At 37.4% G+C, this 20,773-nt stretch overlaps 1 protein-coding gene across 6 annotated transcripts in view; it reads right to left on the reverse strand.

The window, feature by feature from the left end:
- The window catches only part of TFPI (tissue factor pathway inhibitor), a 93,652-nt gene that overhangs the window by 57,084 nt on the left and 15,795 nt on the right, over positions 1–20,773 (reverse strand). For 2 of the 6 annotated variants that reach the window (XM_009237892.4, XM_063712394.1), the window contains exon 2: positions 11,442–11,563. The gene's annotated coding sequence lies outside the window, so the exon portion shown is untranslated. 6 annotated transcript variants of the gene reach the window in all.

Raw genomic sequence — 20,773 nt, forward strand, 5'->3', positions numbered from 1 at the left:
TTTGATCTTTGTTAGTTTAAAGCCTGTTTTATCAGAGACTGGGAATGCAAACCCTGCTTTGTTTTGGTTTCCATTTGCTTGGTCAATATTCCTCCATCCTTTTATTTTGAGCCTATGTGTGTCTTTGCATTTGACATGGGTCTTCTGAATAGAGCATACCAATGGGTCTTGACTCTGTATCCAATTTGCCAGTCTCTGTCTTTTAATTGGGGCATTTAGCCCATTTACATTTAAGGTTAATATTGCTATGTGTGAATTTGATCCTGTCATTATAATGCTAGCTGGTTATCTTGACTTTTAGTTGATGCGGTTTCTTCAGAGTGTTGTTGGTTTTTACAATTTGGTATGTTTTTGTAGTGGCTGATACCGATTGTTCCTTTCCATGTTTAGTGCTCCTAGAGGAGCTCTTTTAAGGCAGGCCTGGTGGTGACAAATTTCTCAGCATTTGCTTGTCTGTAAAGGATTTTATTTCTCTTTCCCTTATGAAGCTTAGTTTGGCTGGATACGAAATTCTAGGTTGAAAATTCTTTTCTTTAAGAATGTAGAATATTGGCCCCACTCTCTTCTGGTTTGTAGAGTTTCTGCAGAGAGATCTGCTGTTAGTCTGATAGGCTTTGCTTTGTGGGTAACCCAACCTTTCCCTCTGGCTGTCCTTAACAATTTTTTCCTTTATTTCAACTTTGGTGAATCTGACGATTATGTGTCTTTGGGTTGCTCTTCTTAAGGAGCATCGTTGTGGTGTTCTCTGTATTTCCTGAATTTGAGTGTTGGCCTGTCTTGCTAGATTGGGGAAGTTCTCCTGGATAATATCCTGAAGAGTGTTTTCCAGCTCCTTCCCATTCTCACAGTCACTTACAGGTACGCCAATCAAACGTAGATTTGGTCTTTTCATATAGTCTCATGTTTCTTAGAGGCTTTGTTCATTCTCCTTTTTCGTTCTTTTTTCTCTAATCTTGTCTTCACACTTCATTTCATTAAGTTGATCTTCAACCTCTGATATCCTTTTTTCTGCTAGACTGATTCAGCTATTGATACTTGTGTATGTTTCACGAAGTTCTCATACTGTGTTTTTCAGCTCCATCAGGTCATTTATGTTCTTCTCTAAACTGGTTATTCTAGTTAGCAATTTCTATAATCTTTTTTTTAAGGTTTTTAGCTTCTTTGCATTGGGTTAGAATATGCTCCCTTAGCTTGGAGGAGTTTGTTATTACCCACCTTCTGAAGCCTACTTCTGTCAATTCATCAAACTCATTCTTCGTCCAGTTCTGTTCCCTTGCTGTCAAGGAGTGTGATCTGTTGGAGGAGAAGAAGCATTCTGGTTTTTGGAATTTTCAGCCTTTTTGCGCTGGATTTTCCTCATCTGCATGGATTTACCTACTTTTGGTCTTTGATGTTGGTGACCTTCACATGGGGTTTCTGTCTGGACAGCCTTTTTGTTGATGTTGATGCTATTCCTTTCTGTTTGTTAGTTTTCCTTCTGAAAGTCAGGCCCCTCTGCTGCAGTGCAGGTCTGCTAGAGTTTGCTTGAGGTCCACTCCAGACCCTGTTTGCCTGGGTATCACCAGCAGAGGCTGCAGAACAGCAAAGATTGCTGCCTGTTACTTTCTCTGGAAGCTTCATCCTAGAGGGGCACCTGGCAGATGCCAGCTGGAATTGTCCTGTATGAGGTGTCCATCCGCCCCTGCTGGGAGTTGTCTCCCAGTCAGGAGACACAGGTGTCAGGGATCCACTTGAGGAGGCAGTCTGTCTCTTATCAGAGCTCGAGTGGTGTGCTGGGAGATCCTCTGCTCTCTTCAGAGCTGGCAGGCAGGTACATTTAAGTCTGCTGAAGCTGAGCCCACAGCCTCCCCTTCCCCAAGGTGTTCTGTCCCAGGGAGATGGGAGTTTGATCTATAAGCCCCTGACTGGGGCTGCTGCCTTTTTTCAGAGATGCCCTGCCTAGAGAGGAGGAATCTAGAGAGGCAGTCTGTTTACAGAGGCTTTGCTGAGCTGTGGTGGGCTTCACCCAGCTGGATCTGCCCTGGGGCTTTGTTTACACTGTAAGGGGAAAACCGGCTAATCGAGCCTCAGTAATGGCGGACGCCCCTCCCCCAACCAAGCTAGTGCATCCCAGGGCTACTTCAGACTGCTATGCTAGCAGCAAGAATTTCAAGCCAATGAATGTTAGCTTGATGGGCTCTGTAGGTGGTGGGATCCGTTGAGCTAGACCACTTGGCTCCCTGGCTTCAGCCCCCTTTCCAGGGGAGTGAACAGTTCTGTCCACTGGCATTCCAGGCACCACTGGGGTATGAAAAAAACTCCTGCAGCTCACTTGGTGTCTGCCCAAATGTCTGCCTGTTTTGTGCTTGAAACCCAGGGCCCTGGTGGGGTAGGCACCTGTGGAAATCTCCGGGTCTGTGGGTTGTGAAGACCATGGGAAAAGCATCGTATCTGGGCTAGAGTGCACCACTCCTCAGGGCAGAGTTCCTCTTGGCTTTCCCTGGCTAGGGGAGGGAGTTCCCCAATCTCTGGCACTTCCCTAGTGAAACAATGCCCCACCCTGCTTTGGCTTGCCCTCTATGGGCTGCACCCCCTGTCTAACAAGTCCCAATGAGATGAGCCAGGTACCTCAGTTGGAAATGCAGAAATCACCCACCTTCTGCGTTGATCTCTGTGGGAGCTGTAGACTGGAGCTCTTCCTATTAGGCCATCTTGCCAGCCACCCGTACTGTACTTTGGAAGAAAGTCACTACATACAGCCAGCACTTTAAAAGAATGGAGAATTATGGTCCCTATCCTTAAGGTGAGAGTATCTATATAAATTGTTTGGAATACTTTTGTACCAGATATTTGTCTCTCTGTATTAAATTATTTAATCCTTTATTTATGTAAGTATGGACTCATGGATGTTTATTCTATACTTTGTGTTATAATTCACTATGACTTTACTTACATTATTGCTCAAATGGTCTCCTGGCTTTGGCAAATTTGAGAGAGCATTCAGTTGGCTCCTGTACTTCTTTGAGATAGCTCCATCAATATGAGTTTTTAATTTTTTCTGAGTGCCTTACTTTTTGTCACTACTAGATGCCCCAGGCTCATATTGTATATTTTATGCCCCACTCTTATAATCACAGACATTTCTCCAAGAAGCCCTGATTCCTTCTACTAGAGATTGGTATTAGAAACCCAGATCTGGGCACTAGGCATGCTTATTGTTACTGGGATGTCATTTCTTTTAGGCCTTCTTTTTGGCAGATTAAAGGAATATATGTGTGTATTCTACCCTATCTGTAAAGGTATACTATCTTTAAATACATCAATATGTTCTGTGACTGCCTTATTTTACTTAGTATACCATCCATGTTGTCACAAATAGCAGAATCTCCTATTTTAAGGCAGAATAATATTTCACTGTATATAAGTATTTACCACATTTCTTTATTCATTCATTTTTTAAAAGATGCTTGAATTGTTTCCATATCTTGGTTATTGTGAGTAATACCTCAATGAACATGGGAATACAGATATCTTTTCAAGACTCTGATTTTAATTCTTTTTTATATGTACCCAGAGGTGGAACTGCTGGGTTGTATGACAGTTTTATTTTTAATTTTTGAGAACCTTCATATTAATACCCATAGCTACTCTACAACTTTACATCCCCGCCAACAATTTGCCAGCATTCCAATTTCTTTTTTTTGAGACAGAGTCTTGCTCTGTCTCCCATGCTAGAGGGCAAAGGTGCAGTCTCGGCTCACTGCACCTTCCACCTCCCGGGTTCAAGTGATTCTCCTGCCTCAGCATCCTGAGTATCTGGGATTACAGGCACCTGCCACCATGCCTGGCTAATTTTTGTATTTTTAGTAGAGACACGGTTTCACCATGTTGGCCAGGCTGGTCTCCAACTGCGGACCTCATGATCCACCTGCCTCTGCCTTCCAAAGTGCTGGGATTACAAGTGTGAGCCACTGCACCAGGCCCAGCATTCCAATTTCCACACATCCTTGCCAACATGTTACATTTCGAGTTTTTAGAAAAATAGCCATTTTAACAGGCATAAACTGATATCTCATTATTATTTGATTTTCATTTCCTTGGTAAATAATGCTGCTGAGCATCTTTATATATCTTATTTGTATGTCATCTTTGGAGAAAAATGTGTTTAACTCCTTTGCCCATTTTTAAAAAATTTCTGCTATTGAGTTGAAGGAGTTCCTTATATATCTTAGCAATTATCAGATATATGACTTGAAAATATGTTCTCTCATTTCAGTTTGCCTTTTTATTCTGTTGATTGTTTCTTTTGCCATGCAGAGCTTTTTAATTTGATGTAATCTTGTCTATTTTTGCTTTTGTTGCTTGTACTTTTGGTCTCATATTGAAAAAATCATTGCCAAGACCAATGTCAAGATTTTCCCCTATGTTTTTGTCTAGAAGATTTACATTTTCAGGTAGTAACTATAATAGTTAAACTGATAGAAGAAGAGAATACAATAGTGATTGCTAGGGGCTGGAGAGTGGGGAAAATAGAGTGTTGTTCAATGGGTACAAAGTTTTAGTTCTGCTAGAATAGTAAATTCTAGAGATCTGCTGTGCAACATATTGTTTATTGTTAACAACATGGTATTTTGTGTTTCAAAATTTCTTAAGAGGGCAGATCTATTTTGTCTTCCTATCACAAAACAAACAGAAAATGAAAACAAAATAAAAAGGCGGGGCGTGGTGGCTCATGCCTGTAATTCCAGCACTTTGGGAGGCCAAGGTGTGTGGATCACGAGGTCAGGAGATCAAGACCATCCTGGCTAACTTGGTGAAACCCCATCTCTACTAAAAATACAAAAAATTAACCCGGGCACAGTGGTGGGCACCTGTAGTCCCAGCTACTCGGGAGGCTGAGGCAGGAGAATGGCGTGAACCCAGGAGGTGGAGATTGCAGTGAGCCGAGATCACACCCCTGCACTCCAGCCTGGGTGACAGAGCAAGACTCTGTCTCAAAAATAAATAAATAAAAAGAAAAATAAAAAACAGAGAGACAACAAAACTTTGGAAGGTGTTGAATATGTCTATTATTTTGATTGTGTTGATGGGTATTTATTTGCATATGTACAAACTCATCAAATTTTACATAACAAAAAATGTGCATATGTTTCACTGAGATACAATCACTATACAAGGAACTGAACATATTATTGTCTAAAATTTGATGAGTTTGTGCAGTTTTTTAATAGTGATTATGTCTCAATGAAGTTGTTTAAAAACTTCAGTGAAATAAATAAATACATAAATAAGGAACCAACTTTGTTTAAGTGAAACATGAGTTCTTAAGCATGTGTTCAACACATGAATTATTTTAGCCCTTGAAACTCAACTATCGCTATCCACCAACTCTTTAATTAATTGTTCAATTAAAATATACATGTATAGCAATAGGAATATTGTGAACCCATATGTCCATGGAATACAACTTTATTAACTAGAGGGCAGTGTCTGTGTGCAGTTCCTTTTCCCTTTAGACTTACCGGCTCCACTTATTTTCAAAGTTATTTAGTTCAGCCCTCCTCCACCCCCAAACTCCTTCAGTGAGGTTGCCATATACATGCATAGCAGAGTGAGATTTTCTTGTTACAGTCTGCATTCCTTCCAAATTCCTGGCCTTTTAATTTATATTTTTTAAATTGTATAAATTAAGGTTCACTCTTTGTGCTGTAGCTGTCTATGGGTTTCAACAATTGCATAGTGACACATATCCACAGAATAGTTGTAGTATCACACAGAATATTTTCCTCTAAAATTTCTCTGTGCTTCATCCATTCATCCTTCTCCTCTCCTCTATTCCCTTTGAAGTTACTGATCTTTTTACTGTATCTATAGTTTTTTAAGTAATTCAATCATTCACAGTTTTGTACAAATATTATTACAGTCAATTTTAGAACATTTTCATTCCCCCATTAGGAAATTCTCCACCCTTTAGGCTTCACCCTCTTCCCTTAAAGTTCTCCATCTCTACATCAGTAGGAAGCAATTATTTGGCTTCTGTCTCCATGTATTGCCTATTCTGAAAGCTTTAGTTAAATGGAATAATAAAATATGTGGCCTACTATGTCTGGCTTCTTTCACTTAGCATACTGTTTTCAGGCTCCATTCATGCTGTAGCATATATGATTGCTTTCTTTTTATTGCTGAAAATATTTTATAGTATAAATATACCAAAATTTATTTATTCATTCATCACTTAATGAAAATTTGTGCTGTTTCTACTTTTTGCTTATTATGAATAATGCTGCTATGAACATTTGTATACAAGTTTTGGTGTGAACATAGGTTTGCATTTCTCTTGGGTATATAACGGGGTAAAATTCTTGAATCACAGGGCAATTTTATGTTTAACCATTTGAGGAATTTCCAGACTGCTTTCCAAAGTAGCTGCACCATTTTCCTTTCATATCTTTCATGTCTTCCTTTCTTTTTTGAATGACACTCATCACCATTTATATATTTATGTGCATTTATATATTTATGTGTGCTGTCTCTACCACTAAAATGTTTTCTATTCTTAGCACAGGCACTTCACATAGGATTCACAACTCTGTGTTCAATACCCCAAACAATGACTGATACAAGTAATACTTGATGAATAATTAATAAATTAGAATAAACTTTGTGAGTTAAAATTAGGCTGCAGTACAGATCTTTGGATATATGCCTGGTGTTTTATTTCTACCAATTCCACCAAAAAATAAAGAGATCAGAAACAAGTATTGTGAAATGGTGCCATAAATATTTTTAAAATTGTGTCTTGTACTGCTTCTTTCATTTTTTAAAGGTATGACATACTTCAATTAAAATTGTTTTAAAGAATTTGTAATGAAAATGAAACACAAATGACATAGATTTAACATTTTTTAAATGTTGCTGAAATGATAGGTATTTTTCAAGTCAAAGAAGACAGATAAGAATGATTGCTGAAATTCCAGCAAAAGAGAAATGTATCTGTGGGAAAGATGACTAAAGAAAGATGGGCTTAGAAAAGAGATAATTAGGTAGAAGAAATGCATAATGTGCTATTTTACTCTTTCTTTATAATATTAACATTAATATTTATGAGAGAATATGTGAAAGAGAGGTAAATGTTCTGTATTGAATCTACTAAGAGAGGACCCAAGAAAGGAAAGGAAAGAAAAAAGGAAGACCTTTGAGACTCACTTTTTTATGAACTCTTCTATGAACTTCATATGAACTATAATCCCCCAATAGTCCTAACCTATAAGAAGTATGATGTGCATCTTAAGAAAACTGAGGTTCATAAAAGGAATATAACCTTTCCAAGTAGCATAAAACAGACTAATATTTGCACTCATAACTCTGTGAATCCAGAATTCACGGACACTTCACCACACAAAGCTGACTTCCCAAGAATTACTTTGTCTCCGGCATCATCTGGAAAGCATTCTGCCTCCAGTTGTCTTCATAATTATTCTGGTTTGCTTGGCAAGTAGCTCCTTTCTTTCTCCCTTCCTCCCTTCCTTTTTTTCTCCTTTCTCCCTCTTGCCCTCTCTCTTTCTCTAGCTCTTCCTTTCTTTTTTAAGTTCGTTTAGTGGTTAAGAAGAGGGGGTTTGTATAAGACTGTTTTAGGCGCTGAATTGTGTCCCCTTTCAAATTTATATGTTAAAGTTTTAACTCCCAGTACTTCAGAATTCAACTGTATTTGAAAACAAGGCCTCTAAAGAGGTTACTAAGAATAAATGATGTCATTGTTGTTGAGTCCTAATCCAATATGACTGGTATCCTTATAAAAACAGGAGGTTAAGACACATAGAGGAAAGACTGAACATCTATAAATCAAGGACAGAAGGCTCAGAAGAAACCAATCTTACTGATCACCTTGATCTCAAACTTATAGCCTCCAGGACCATGAGGAAATAACAAATTATTCATTTTTAGCACTTTGTTATGGCAGCGCTAGCCAACTAAAGCAGACTATAAAGCTTCAAATATCAGTTCTGTAACTTACTAATTACATGAATTTGATACTATATTTACTTCCTATTTGTCTCTATTTACTTATCTATAAAATGAGTATTTTACTAGAACCTACCACATAGTATTATGAGGATTAAATATAAAAGAATTAGAATAGTGACTAGCTTGATAATGTTAGCTATTATAATTTTTATAAGTAATCCTTGAAAACCTCTTGGGTATGCTGTAGAAACAGAAGCTCAGTATTTATAGAGCTTATTCTGCATTGAGAATGTCATCTAAGACTTTTTGAAGGTCTAAAAATATAACTGAAAAATAGCACTGATTTGGAAAGAGTTTAGGGTCAAACCGAGAGACATTTTTGTTTGAATTTGGTTAAGCATGGGAGCTTAGAATTGAAAGACTACAAGTGGTAAGGTGAAGCAGTACAGGTCTCAATGTAAAAGGCATGTTCTAAAGATTCAGATCCATTGGAGCTAAAATATTTTGGCAATTTGGCTTTGGTGGCCAGAAGAAAAAACCTCAAAAGGAATAGCAACAGATATTGACAAAAATGAAATTTATGGGATAAAAAAAAAGAGCTAGAAGCTCACATAGAATTAAAGAGAGTAATAGGATTAAATCATAATATTAAATTTCCAGTTCATCATTTTGGGAAAAGCATGATACAACTAGTAGGCAGTTATTGATCTGTTTTATCATTAGTTTTGGGGTATACACATTATTTTATCATCTTTAAGTGAATCTAGAAAAAAATTTATGATGCTAACATGTATACTAAAATCATGGTACTTATCTAAAATTTCTAGTTCAGATTTTTCTCTCTTTATAACATATTGTTGAATTTTTTTCTTTTTTAAAGTTTTACTATTAATCTCTAAGCTCAATGAGTACTTTGCCATGTCTAAAAGAAGGAAATTTCATTTTAGCTGCTGATTTATGGTGTACCAGTGGAAGACAGGAGAGACAAAACCTGACAACCAGAAAAGAAAAAAATAATAAATTGAAGAATCTTTCTAATTTTCTGCTCAGCAGTGGCTAATGTTGTTGTCCTCTTGCTGTTGATTACTTCCATCCACTCAGTTTGGCTGATCTCCAGGGGGCCTACCCTTCTGTCCACTAAAACCTGGCAGCCTGTTTTTTTGTTTTTTTTTTTTATTTATCTTTAACTGATGTGCTTTCATTTTGTTTTATTTTATTTTGATTGTTTTTCATTTTGGGTGAGTTTACAGCACACTAATACCAAAGAAAACGAATAAAGAAGAAAACATTAGAATAAAACTATGGTGGAGGAGAAGGGGGACAACAAACTCTATAGGAATTCTGATAGCTTTCTATTTCCTTTTTTTGAAGTTTACTTTTTGTAAGTAGTATTCTCAATTGTAAATCAACAAAATATTGACAATAACTAGGATCTGCAAATGGATTTTTGTTAATAAACATTCTTTACTAGATTTCCAAACGTATTTCCCCAATGGAGAACTTGCATAATCTCAGCGAGAGGTTTGAGAGCCAGAGTTTTCTCAGGAAAAGAGTATTTCCTGAATAAATACATTGTGGGAATGCAAATGTTTGAGCAATTTCCCAGGGGAGGTTTAAGGTTGTGTGACTGCACATTTGCCACGTACCAAATTCTAACAAGTCAGCACAGAGCCTGCTTTATTTCTTTATTAACGTCCCTGTTGGGTCCCACATTTTTGGGATGTCGAGTCATCACTATAAAGATTATTTTGGTATTAAGGTTCGTTATATATGACATAAAATTAGAAAGATAAAATTTTGTAAATTTGGCTGTATGGTGAATATATACCACATTTATTTAAAGCAATAAAATTAGAAGTGCAAAGATGTATCATTATAAAACATCATTTTTTATAATGATTTACTATTTTCACAGTGGTTTCCTATCTGTTAGACTACATATTGACAATAATACTGTGCAAGTATGTTAAATAGTGCTATGCAGGTATGTTGAATTTATCTTAGAGCTACATAATAGGTTTTTCAGCATTATATGACTAGATGGCTAATAAGTGACAAAGGCAGAACTAGAACCTGGACTACATTATCCCAGAGCATCCTGAAAATAAACAAAATATATGAAATAGAGGCCAAAGCCCAACCCAGGAAAATATAATGAATAAATATATTAATTAATTAAATTTGTCTATATTTATTTTTGATTCAGTGAGTTGCCTAAATGTTTTTTATTTCTAAATTAAACTCTAAATTTCATTTATATTTATTATCATAAAGTTCTTCTACATCACTCTATCCACATATGTATAGGAATCTGGGTTTCAGCCCAAACCCTAATTAACCTCATTAGAGACGGGCATAGGTCATAAAGCTTAGAAACCTGGAGAATTGCCTCTCACACCTGGGAATAAGGCACAGAAGTTCACCCAACAGTCAAACCCTGAATGAATGGATTAGTACAAGAGAATGTCTAAAGAGATACTTGAAAATCTGTTAAGTATTATATTTATTTTCCCTTCAAACTTGAAAGGAAATACAAAGCATTTATATACCAGTTTTTTTAAAAAAAATCTTGGCTAAAGAGTTGAAAAGAGCAAACCCTGTTTTATTTCAGCCTCCTTTCAAACATGTCATTATAGTCACTTCAAATTATCTGGGATGAATTGTTATATGAAGATTAAGTCTGTTTAGGTTTGCTCTGTAGATGCCATTTTATTACTATAGGAATGTTAAATTACAGTTTGTCCTTCTAATTATAACAATCATTATGTAAATAGCAGTTTCCATTGTTGAATCTTTATTATTATTGCTTTTCTCATTTGTATCTCATACTCACCTTAAAAGAATGTTATCTTATGCTCGTTTTTTAAAGGTAAGAAACAATGGTTCAAAATAACAAAATAAATTGTCCAAAAAACAGCAGTATAACTATATTTGACCCTGAAGCAAATGCCTTTAATCACTGCTCTATGCTGTCAGATTTTTTAAGATAGTGTTGGTAAAAAAAAATTAGTAAAAATCATATTTGACACTGATGTATAGATTGAGTAGTGTGACTCCTTTTTATAAAAATGGTAAGAATTTGAAAAAGGTAGTAAATATTTGATACAGGCAGTCACCATCTTATAATGCAGTCATATTCCAAACTCTGTTGGTAGGACCAGTTTTTTGGAACACTGGACATACAATATTATAAATGAAATTTATGTTGATAGTTAAGTGGTAAAAACAAATGAACACAAATAAAAAAGCCTCAATGCATAAGGATGAACTAGTCCAGATTTGAAGTTTGGTAAGAATGCTGCATCAGACCCAGTTCAAGGTGGCTTTTATTTGCTATCACTTCCAAACAGCCAACAAGTCTTAGAATGGATCTTCACCAGGTAAGAATACAAGTGATTCTGTGAGTGAAGCTCTCAGGAGCTATCTCAGTCTATTAGGGTTGCTGTAACAAAATATCACAGACTGTGTGGCTTAAACAACAGAAATTTGTATCTCACAGTTCTGGAGGCTAGAAAATCCAAGATCAAGGTGCTGGTCCAATCGTTCCTGGTGAGGGCTCTCTCTTGGCTTGCCAATGGTGGCTGCTTTCTCACTATGTCCTCACATGGCCTTTCCTGTCCTGTGTGCACATGGAGAGAAAGAAAGAGATATCTCTTCTCTAAGGCCTTCTTCAAGGCCATCAATCCTATTGAATTAGGATTTAACATTTATTATCTCATTTACGTTAATTACCCCCAAAGCCTTACCTTCAAATACAGTCACATTGGGGGTTAGGTATCCAACATTTTGGGGAAACACAATTCAGAGCAGGAACATTCCTAGTGTTTCAAGGAAGTGTCTCTAACTTGGTTGCAAGTTTGTCTCGGAAGTGGGGGTCACTGCCTTTCTATCAGTAGGCTGGAGCTGAAGATACATCAGCCCTAGAGTGCACTTTCTAATGTGCAATTCAATTCTTTCCTTTCCGCATAGCTATAGACTTTGATTCTCTGTTTCTTGCGGCATCACTAACCTTTAGGCAGGACTGGTCATATCAATCACATTTCTATTGAAAATATAGCAATCGCCAACTTCTTATGTTGTACATTTTATGATAATTTGCCCACACTATGGTGTTTGTGTATTCGTTTGTTTTTGGTTGTTCCTTAAGAGCGAAGAACTGGTCTGGGAAAGTGACTGTTTTCTAGAAGTGTTCTCCATTGAGAAAGTGTATTTTTTGCTCACAATAAGAAGGAAAGACTTGGCAGGGAAAACAGATCCTCACTGTCGAATTCCTTCTCTACCCTTATTTCTCAACTGTAATTGCAAATCACATGTAAGAGAGCAGAAGGCACTGCCCTGGAGGTCAATTCTTGTAACCTGAAATTGAGTAATATATTTGTTTTCTGATTCAGTTAGTTGTGCACACTAACTATGAAAGTACCCAGAAGGCTTGTTTTGAAATTGGAGATCTTTTTCAAAATTGTGCATAATAAAATTCGCATACTAAACATTCTAAGGGCCCTAATCTAAATATGTAATATTTACCACAAGATTTTAGGAAACTGATCAGTTATTATCACAAATATGAAAAAAGGTGGAAAGACGTTCCCAATGGCAGCAGAGAGAAAACCTGGTAAATCCTACCCATATTGTCAACATTATCTCTTCACTTTTGGCATCGTCCCCTGACTTAATCACATGAATGGAATGGAAATATTGCTTCTATATAAAATCTCTACTCAAGTGGTGCCTTTCAGAGCATAAAATAGCTTGATGGTTATGTTCTCTTCCTTCCTATGCTTTTTAAATCACTGTACCTCTTCCTGTGTTACACATTATATATTTATTTGCTTACTCTGTCTTTTCTCTCAAATGTAAGCTCTTTAAATATGGGAATCATGTTTGTTCTTTCTGGTACCTGCTGGAACTCAATGGATATTTGTGAAATAAATCTTTTATGAATTAAAAATTCAGTAAAAATTGTTTTATTTTGTATTTTTTTTACAGAAAGTAAAAGTTCACTGGAGAAATTTAAAAAATATGTAAGCTAAAATTATTTTAAATGGTATGAATAAAAGTGAATACAATGGGTAATGGGCCTTGAGTATAAACTAATCCTTTATTAGAGAAGACAGTTATTACTTAACCAATCATTTTTCCTTTCTTCCACCTTTGTTTCTCACAAAACCTGTCCATATTCTGTACTCATAAAATGTATTCTCAAAACTTCTATTAAATGGACAGTAATGGAGTCACAGCAGCATCTGGCCATGACTGACTTGCCAAGGAGTCAATACCTTTACAGACTCAGGCTAACTACTGTCTGTAGAATGGTGTGTGGTATAGAGTTCTACAGAGGGCCAGTACTAGAGAGGCTGCTACAATAAACTTAGTTGTTTATATTTTAGTTTCCGGCTTAGCTCATGACTGTAGAGTCTCTAATATACTCTATATTCTACCAAAGAATTCCAAATTGTGCTTTCAAGTTCTTATTATATAAGATGTTTATTGTGTCTGAATGAATTTAGTCCGACAATGAATCATTAAAATGTGATGTATTTTATCAGCACCTCAGTGATGTAATAATTAGTTTCTTTTTACAGTTATTACAAAAGTGTCAATAACAGAAAAATAGTCACAGAAATTTTTCTGTTTTTTGCAACCATTTGATTATAAATAAATTTTCATATCAATTTTTCTATTTAAAAATATTGATAGCATATTCCTCTTTTGATATGATTTATATGATCATGATAATTGTACAAGTTCTATGTCAACCAAAAATTTTATTTTTCCTCATCTCTGCAATGGGAAAAATTAAAAAAGGTTTACCAATGCAATCACCTAGAAATTGACCGTTTTATTTATGTTTGATGCCATTAACAAAAATAGTTTATTTTTCATGTAAGTGATACATTGACATGTCTAAAGACGGCATTCTATTTGATATTATTAAAATTGTATTCATTATAGTTAAATAAAATTTTGCTATGACCTTTTATAATACACTTAAATACTTTCTTCCAAAGGTAGAAAGGATTGAGAGAATGAAGATTTCTTACCAATTGCTTTTATTTAAATTTTTTTTCAAAATCAGAGTATTCTATTTATTTTTAGCTACATATTTAACTAACTGTTCTATTCTTTTAGTATTTAAAATATTAAAACTGTCTTTTTAAATTGGAAAAGTAATACATGTATATTTTTCCAAATCATAAAACATAAAGCAGAATAAAGAAAATACAGACTAACCATCAATCTACCTATTCAGAAGCAACCTCTGGTTGTATATGATTTCTTATGCATGTTAATATGTATAAGTGTGTGTATATGTGTGATTACATTTATATGAGCAGATGTGAATGATCATTGCACATATATTGTTTGGTAACCTCCTTTGTCATTGAATGAGATAATATTGATAACTTTTGAGTTGCAGGCAAGATGGCTGAATAGAAACAGCTCTGGTCTGCAGCTTCCAGTGAGATCAATGCAGAAGGCACGTGATTTCTGCATTTCCAACTGATGTACCCAGCTCATCTCATTGGGACTGGTTAGACAGTGGGTGTAGCCCATGGAGGGCAAGCGGAAGCAGGGTGCTGCATTGCCTCACCTGGGAAGCACAAGGAGTCAGGGAACTCCCTCCCCTAGCCAAGGGAAGCCATGAGGGGCTGTGCCGTGAAGAACAGCACGTTCTGGCCCGGATACAACGCTTTCCCTACAGTCTCTGCAACCCGCAGACCAGGAGATTCCATCGTGTGCTTACGTCACTGGGGCCCTGGGTTTCAAGAACAAAACTGGACAGCCTTTGGGCAGTCACCTAGCAAGCTGTGGGAGTTTTTTTTTCATACCCCAGTGGCATCTGGAATGCCAGTGAGACAGAACCCTCATCCCCTGGAAAGGGGGCTTAAGCCAGGGAGGCAAGTGGTCTAGCTGAGTGGATTGCAGCCCCATGGAGCCCAGCAAGCTAAGATCCACTGGTTTGAAATTCTTGCCCCCAGCACAGCAGTCTTAAGTCGACCTGGGATGCTCCAGCTTGGTCAGGGGAGGGGCATCCGCCATTACAGAGGCTTGAGTAACCGGTTTTCCCCTCACAGTGTAAACAAAGCCCCAGGGAAGTTCTAACTGGGTGGAGCCCAACACAGCTCCTCAAACCCACTGTAGCCAGACTGCCTCTCTAGATCCTTCCTCTCTGGGCAGGGCATCTCAGAAAGAAAAACAGCAGCCCCAGTCAGGGGCTTATAGATCAAACTCCCATCTCCCTGGGACAGAGCACCTGGGGAAGGGGTGGATGTGGGCGCAGCTTCAGCAGACTTAAACATTCGTGCCTGCCGGCTATGGAGAGAGCAGCAGATATCCCAGCACAGTGTTCGAGCTCTGCTAAGAGACAGACTGCCGCTTCAAGTGGGTTCCTGACCCCTGTGCCTCCTGACTGGGAGACACCTCCCAGCAAAGGTCAACAGACATCTCATATAGGAGAGCTCCAGCTGGCATATGGTGGGTTCCCCTCTGGGATGAGGCTTCCAGAGGAAGGAATAAGCAGTAATCTTAGCTGTTCTACAGCCTCCACTGGTGATACCCAGGCAAACAGGGTCTGGAGTGGACCTCAAGCAAACTCCAGCAGACCTGCAGCAGAGGGACCTGACTGTTAAAACGAAAACTAACAAACAGAAAGGAATAGCATTAACATCAACAAAGAGGACATCCACACAGAAACCCCAGAAACGCCATACAAAAGGTCACCAACATCAAAGACCAAAGGTATATAAATCCAGAAAGATGAGGAAAAACCAGCACAAAAAGGCTGGAAATTCCAAAAACCAGAACATGTCTTCTCCTCCAAAAGATCACAACTCCTTGCCAGCAAGGGAACAAAACTTGATGAAGAATGAGTTTGATGAATTGACAGAAGTGGCTTCAGAAGGTGGGTAATAACAAACTCCTCCAAGCTAAGGGAGCATGTTCTAACCCAATGCAAGGAAGCTAAGAACCTTGAAAAAAGTATAGAGAAATTGCTAACTAGAATAACCAGTTTAGAGAAGAACATAAATGACCTGATGGAGCTGAAAAATACAGCATGAGAACTTCGTGAAGCATACACAAGTATCAATAGCTGAATCAATCTAGCAGAAGAAAGGCTATCAGAGATTGAAGATCAACTTAAGGAAATAAAGCATGAAGACAAGATTAGAGAAAAAAAGAATGAAAAGGAATGAAGAAAGCCTCCAAGAAATATGAGACTATATGAAAAGACCAAACCCACATTTGATTGGTGTACTTGAAAGTGACAGGGAGAATGGAAAGAAGTTGGAAAACACTCTTCAGGATATTATCCAGGAGAACTTCCTCACCTAGCAAGACTGGCCAACATTCAAATTCAGGAAATACAGAGAACACCACAAAGCTACTCCTCAAGAAAAGCAACCCAAAACCACATAATCATCAGATTGAACAAGGCTGAAATGAAGGAAAAAATGTTAAGGGCAGCCAGAGAGAAAGGTTGGGTTTCCCATAAAGGGAAGCCCATCAGATTAACAGTGGATCTCTCTGCAGAAACTCTACAAGCCAGAAGAGAGTGGGGGCCAATATTCCACATTCTTAAAGAAAATAATTTTCAAGCCAGAATTTCATATCAAGCAAAACTAAGCTTCATAAGTGAAGGATAAATAAAATATTTTACAGACAAGCAAATGCTGAGAGATTTTGTCACCACCGGGCCTGCCTTATGAGAGCTCCTGAAGGAGGCACTAAATATGGAAAGAAACAATTGGTACCAGCCACTGCAAAAACATACCAGATTGTAAAGACCATCGACACTATGAAGAAACTGCATCAACTAACAGGCAAAATAACCAGCTAGCATCATAATGACAGGATCAAATTCACACATAGCAATATTAACCTTAAATGTAAATGGGTTAAATGCCCCAGTTAAAAGGCATAGACTGGCAAATTGGATAAAGAGTCAAGACCCATTGGTGTGCTGTATTCAGGAGACCCATGTCACGTGCAAAAACACACATTGACTCAAAATAAAAGGATAGAGGAATATTGAACAAGCAAATGGAAAGCAAAAAATAAAAATAAAAAAGTAAAAAAAATCAGGGGTTGCAATGCTAGTCTCTGATAAAGCAGACTTTAAACCAACAAAGATCGAAAGAGCCAAAGATGGGCATTACATAATGGTAAAGAAATCAATGCAACAAGAAGAGCTAACAATCCTAAATACATATGCACCAAATACAGGAGCACCCAGATTCATAAAGCAAGTTATTAGAGACCTACAAAGAGATTTAGACTCCCACACAATAATAGTGGGAGACTTTAACACCCCACTGTCAATATTAGACAGATCAACGAGACAGAAAGTTAAAAAGGGTATCCAGGAGCTGAACTCAGCTCTGCAACAAGCAGACCTAATAGACATCTACAGAACTCTGAACCCCAAGTCAACAGAATATATATTCTTCTCAGCACCACATCACACTTATTCTAAAATTGACCGCATAATTGGAAGCAAAACACTCCTCAGCAAATGCAAAAGAATGGAAATCATAACAGTCTGTCAGACCACAGTGCAATCAAATTAGAACTCAGGATTAAGAAACTCACTCAAAACCATACAACTACATGGAAACTGATTAACCAGCTCCTGAAGGACTACTGGGTAAATAACAAAATTAAGGCAGAAATAAATAAGTTATTTGAAACCAATGAGAACAAAGACACAACATATCAAAATTTCTGGGACACAGCTAAAGCAGTGTTTAGAGGGAAATTTATAGCACTAAATGCCCACAGGAGAAAGTGGGAAAGATCTAAAGTCGACAACCAAACATTGCAATTAAAAGAACTAGAGAAGCCAGAGCAAACAAATTGAAAAGCTAACAGAAGACAAGAAATAACTAAGATCAGAGCAGAAATGAGGGAGATAGAGACAGGAAAAACTCTTCAAAAAAATCACTGAATCCAGGAGCTGGTTTTTTTAAAAGATTAACAAAATAGACAGACCGTTAGCTAGACTAATGAAGAAGAAAAGAGAGAAGAATCAAATAGACACAATACAAAATGATAAAGTGGATATCACAACTGATCCCACAGAAATACAAACTACCATCAGAGAATACTATAAAAACCTCTAAGCAAATAAACTAGAAAATCTAGAAGAAATGGATAAATTCCTGGACACATACAACCTCCCAAGACTAAACCAGGAAGAAGTCGAATGCCTGAATAGACCAATAACAGGTCCTGAAATTGAGGCAGTAATCAATAGAATACCAACCAAAAAAAGCCCAGGACCAAAGAAATTCACAGCCGAATTCTACCAGAGATACAAAGAGTAGCTGGTACTATCCCTTCTGAAACTATTCCAAACAATAGAAAAAGAGGGACTCCTCCCTAACTCATTTTATGAGGCCAGCATCATCCAGATACCAAAACCTGGCAGAGACACGTGCACAAAAAAAAAAAAAATTCAGGCCAATATCCCTGATGAACATCGATGCAAAAATCCTCAATAAAATACTGGCAAACTGAATCCAGCAGCACATCAAAAAGCTTATCCCCCACCATTAAGTTGGCTTCATCCCTGGGATGCAAGGCTGGTTCAACATACACAAATCAATAAACTTAATCCATCACATAAACAGAATCAATGACAAAAACCACATGATTATCTCAATACATGCAGAAAAGGCCTTTGATAAAATTCAACATGGCTTTATGCTAAAAACTCTCAATAAACTTGGTATTGATGGAATGCATCTCAAAATAATAAGAGCTATTTATGACAAACTCACTGCCAATATCATACTGAATGGGCAAAAGCTAGACACATTCCCTTTGAAAACTGGCACAAGACAAGGATGCCCTCTCTCACCACTCCTATTCAACATAGTATTGGAAGTTCTGGCCAGGGCAATCAGGCAAGAGAAAGAAATAAAGGATATTCAAATAGGAAAAGAGGAAGTCAAATTTTCTCTGTTTGCAGATGACATGATTGTATATTTAGAAAACACCATCATCTCAGTCCAAAATCTCCTTAAGCTGAAAAGCAACTTCAGCAAAGTCTCAGGATACAAAATCAAGTGAAAAAACCACAAGCATTCCTGTACACCAATAACAGACAAACAGCCAGCCAAATCATGAGTGAACTCCCATTCACAGTTGCTACAAAGAGAATAAAATACCTAGGAATACAACTCACAAGAGATGTGAAGGACCTCTTCAAGGAGATCTACAAAACACTGCTCAACAAAATAAGAGAGGACACAAACAAATGGAAAAACAGTCCATGGATAAGATAAATCAATATCATGAAAACAGTCATACTGCCCTAAGTAATTTATAGATTCAATGCTATCCCCATCAAGCTATCATTTACTTTCTTCACAGAATTAGAAAAAGCAAACTACTTTAAATTTCATATGGAACCAAAAAACAGTCTATATAGCCAAGACAATCCTAAGCAAAAAGAACAAAGCTGGAGGCATCACGCTACCTGACTTCAAACTATACTATGAGGCTACAGTAACCAAAACAGCACGGTACTGGTACAAAAGCAGATATAAAGACCAATGGAACAGAACAGAGGCCTCAGAGATAATGCCACACATCTACATCCATCTGATCTTTGACACACCTGACAAAAACCAGCAATGGGGAAAGGATCCCCTATTTAATAAATCGTGTTGGGAAAACTGGCTAGCCATATGCAGAAAACAGGAACTGGACCCCTTCCTTATACCTTATACAAAAACTAACTCAAGATGCATTAAATACTTAAATGTAAGTCCTAAAACCATAAAACCCTAGAATAAAACCTAGGCAATATCATTCAGGACATAGGCATGGCTGAAGACTTCATCACTAAAACACCAAAAGCAATGGCAACAAAAGCCAAAATTGACAAATGGGATCTAATTAAACTAAAGAGTTTCTGCACAGCAAAAGAAACTATCTTCAGAGTGAACAGGCAACCTACAGAATGGGGAGAAAATTTTTGCAAACTATCCATCTGACAAAGGGCTAATATTCAGAATCTACAAAGAACTTAAACAAATTTACAAGAAAAAAAAACCCATCAAAAAGTGGACAAAGGATATGAACAGACACTTCTCAAAAGAAGACATTTATGCAATCAACAAACATATGAAAAAAAGCTCATTATCACTGGTCATTAGAGAAATGCAAATCAAATCCACAGTGAGATACTATCTCGCACCCATTAGAATACCAATCATTAAAAAGCCAAGAAACAACAGATGCTGGAGAGGATGTGGAGAAATAGGAATGCTTTTGCACTGTTGGTGGGAGTATAAATTAATTCAACCACTGTGGAAGACAATGTGGCGATTCCTCAAGGATCTAGAACCAAAAATACCATTTGACTCAGCAATCCTTTTACTGGGTATACACCCAAAGGATTATAAATCATTCTACTATAAAGACATATGCACAAGTATGTTTATTGCAGCACTATTCACAGTAGCAAAGACTTGGAACCAACCCAAATGCCCATCAATGATAGACTGGATAAAGAAAATGTGGCACATATACACCATGGAATACTATGCAGCCATAAAAAAGGATGTGTTCATGTCCTTTGCAGGGAAATGGATGAAGCTGGAAACCATCATTCTCACCAAACTAACACAGGAACAGAAAACCAAACACTGCATGTTCTCTCTCATAAGTGGGAGTTGAACAATGAGAACACATGGACACAAGGAGGGGAACATCACACACCCTGGCCTGTCAGGGGTTCGTGGGACTAGGGGAGGGATAGCATTAGGAGAAATACCTAATGTAGATGATGGGTTGATGGGTGCAGCAAACCACCATGGCA

This window comes from Pongo abelii, chromosome 11, assembly GCF_028885655.2.
Source record: "Pongo abelii isolate AG06213 chromosome 11, NHGRI_mPonAbe1-v2.0_pri, whole genome shotgun sequence".
NCBI lineage: Eukaryota > Metazoa > Chordata > Mammalia > Primates > Hominidae > Pongo > Pongo abelii.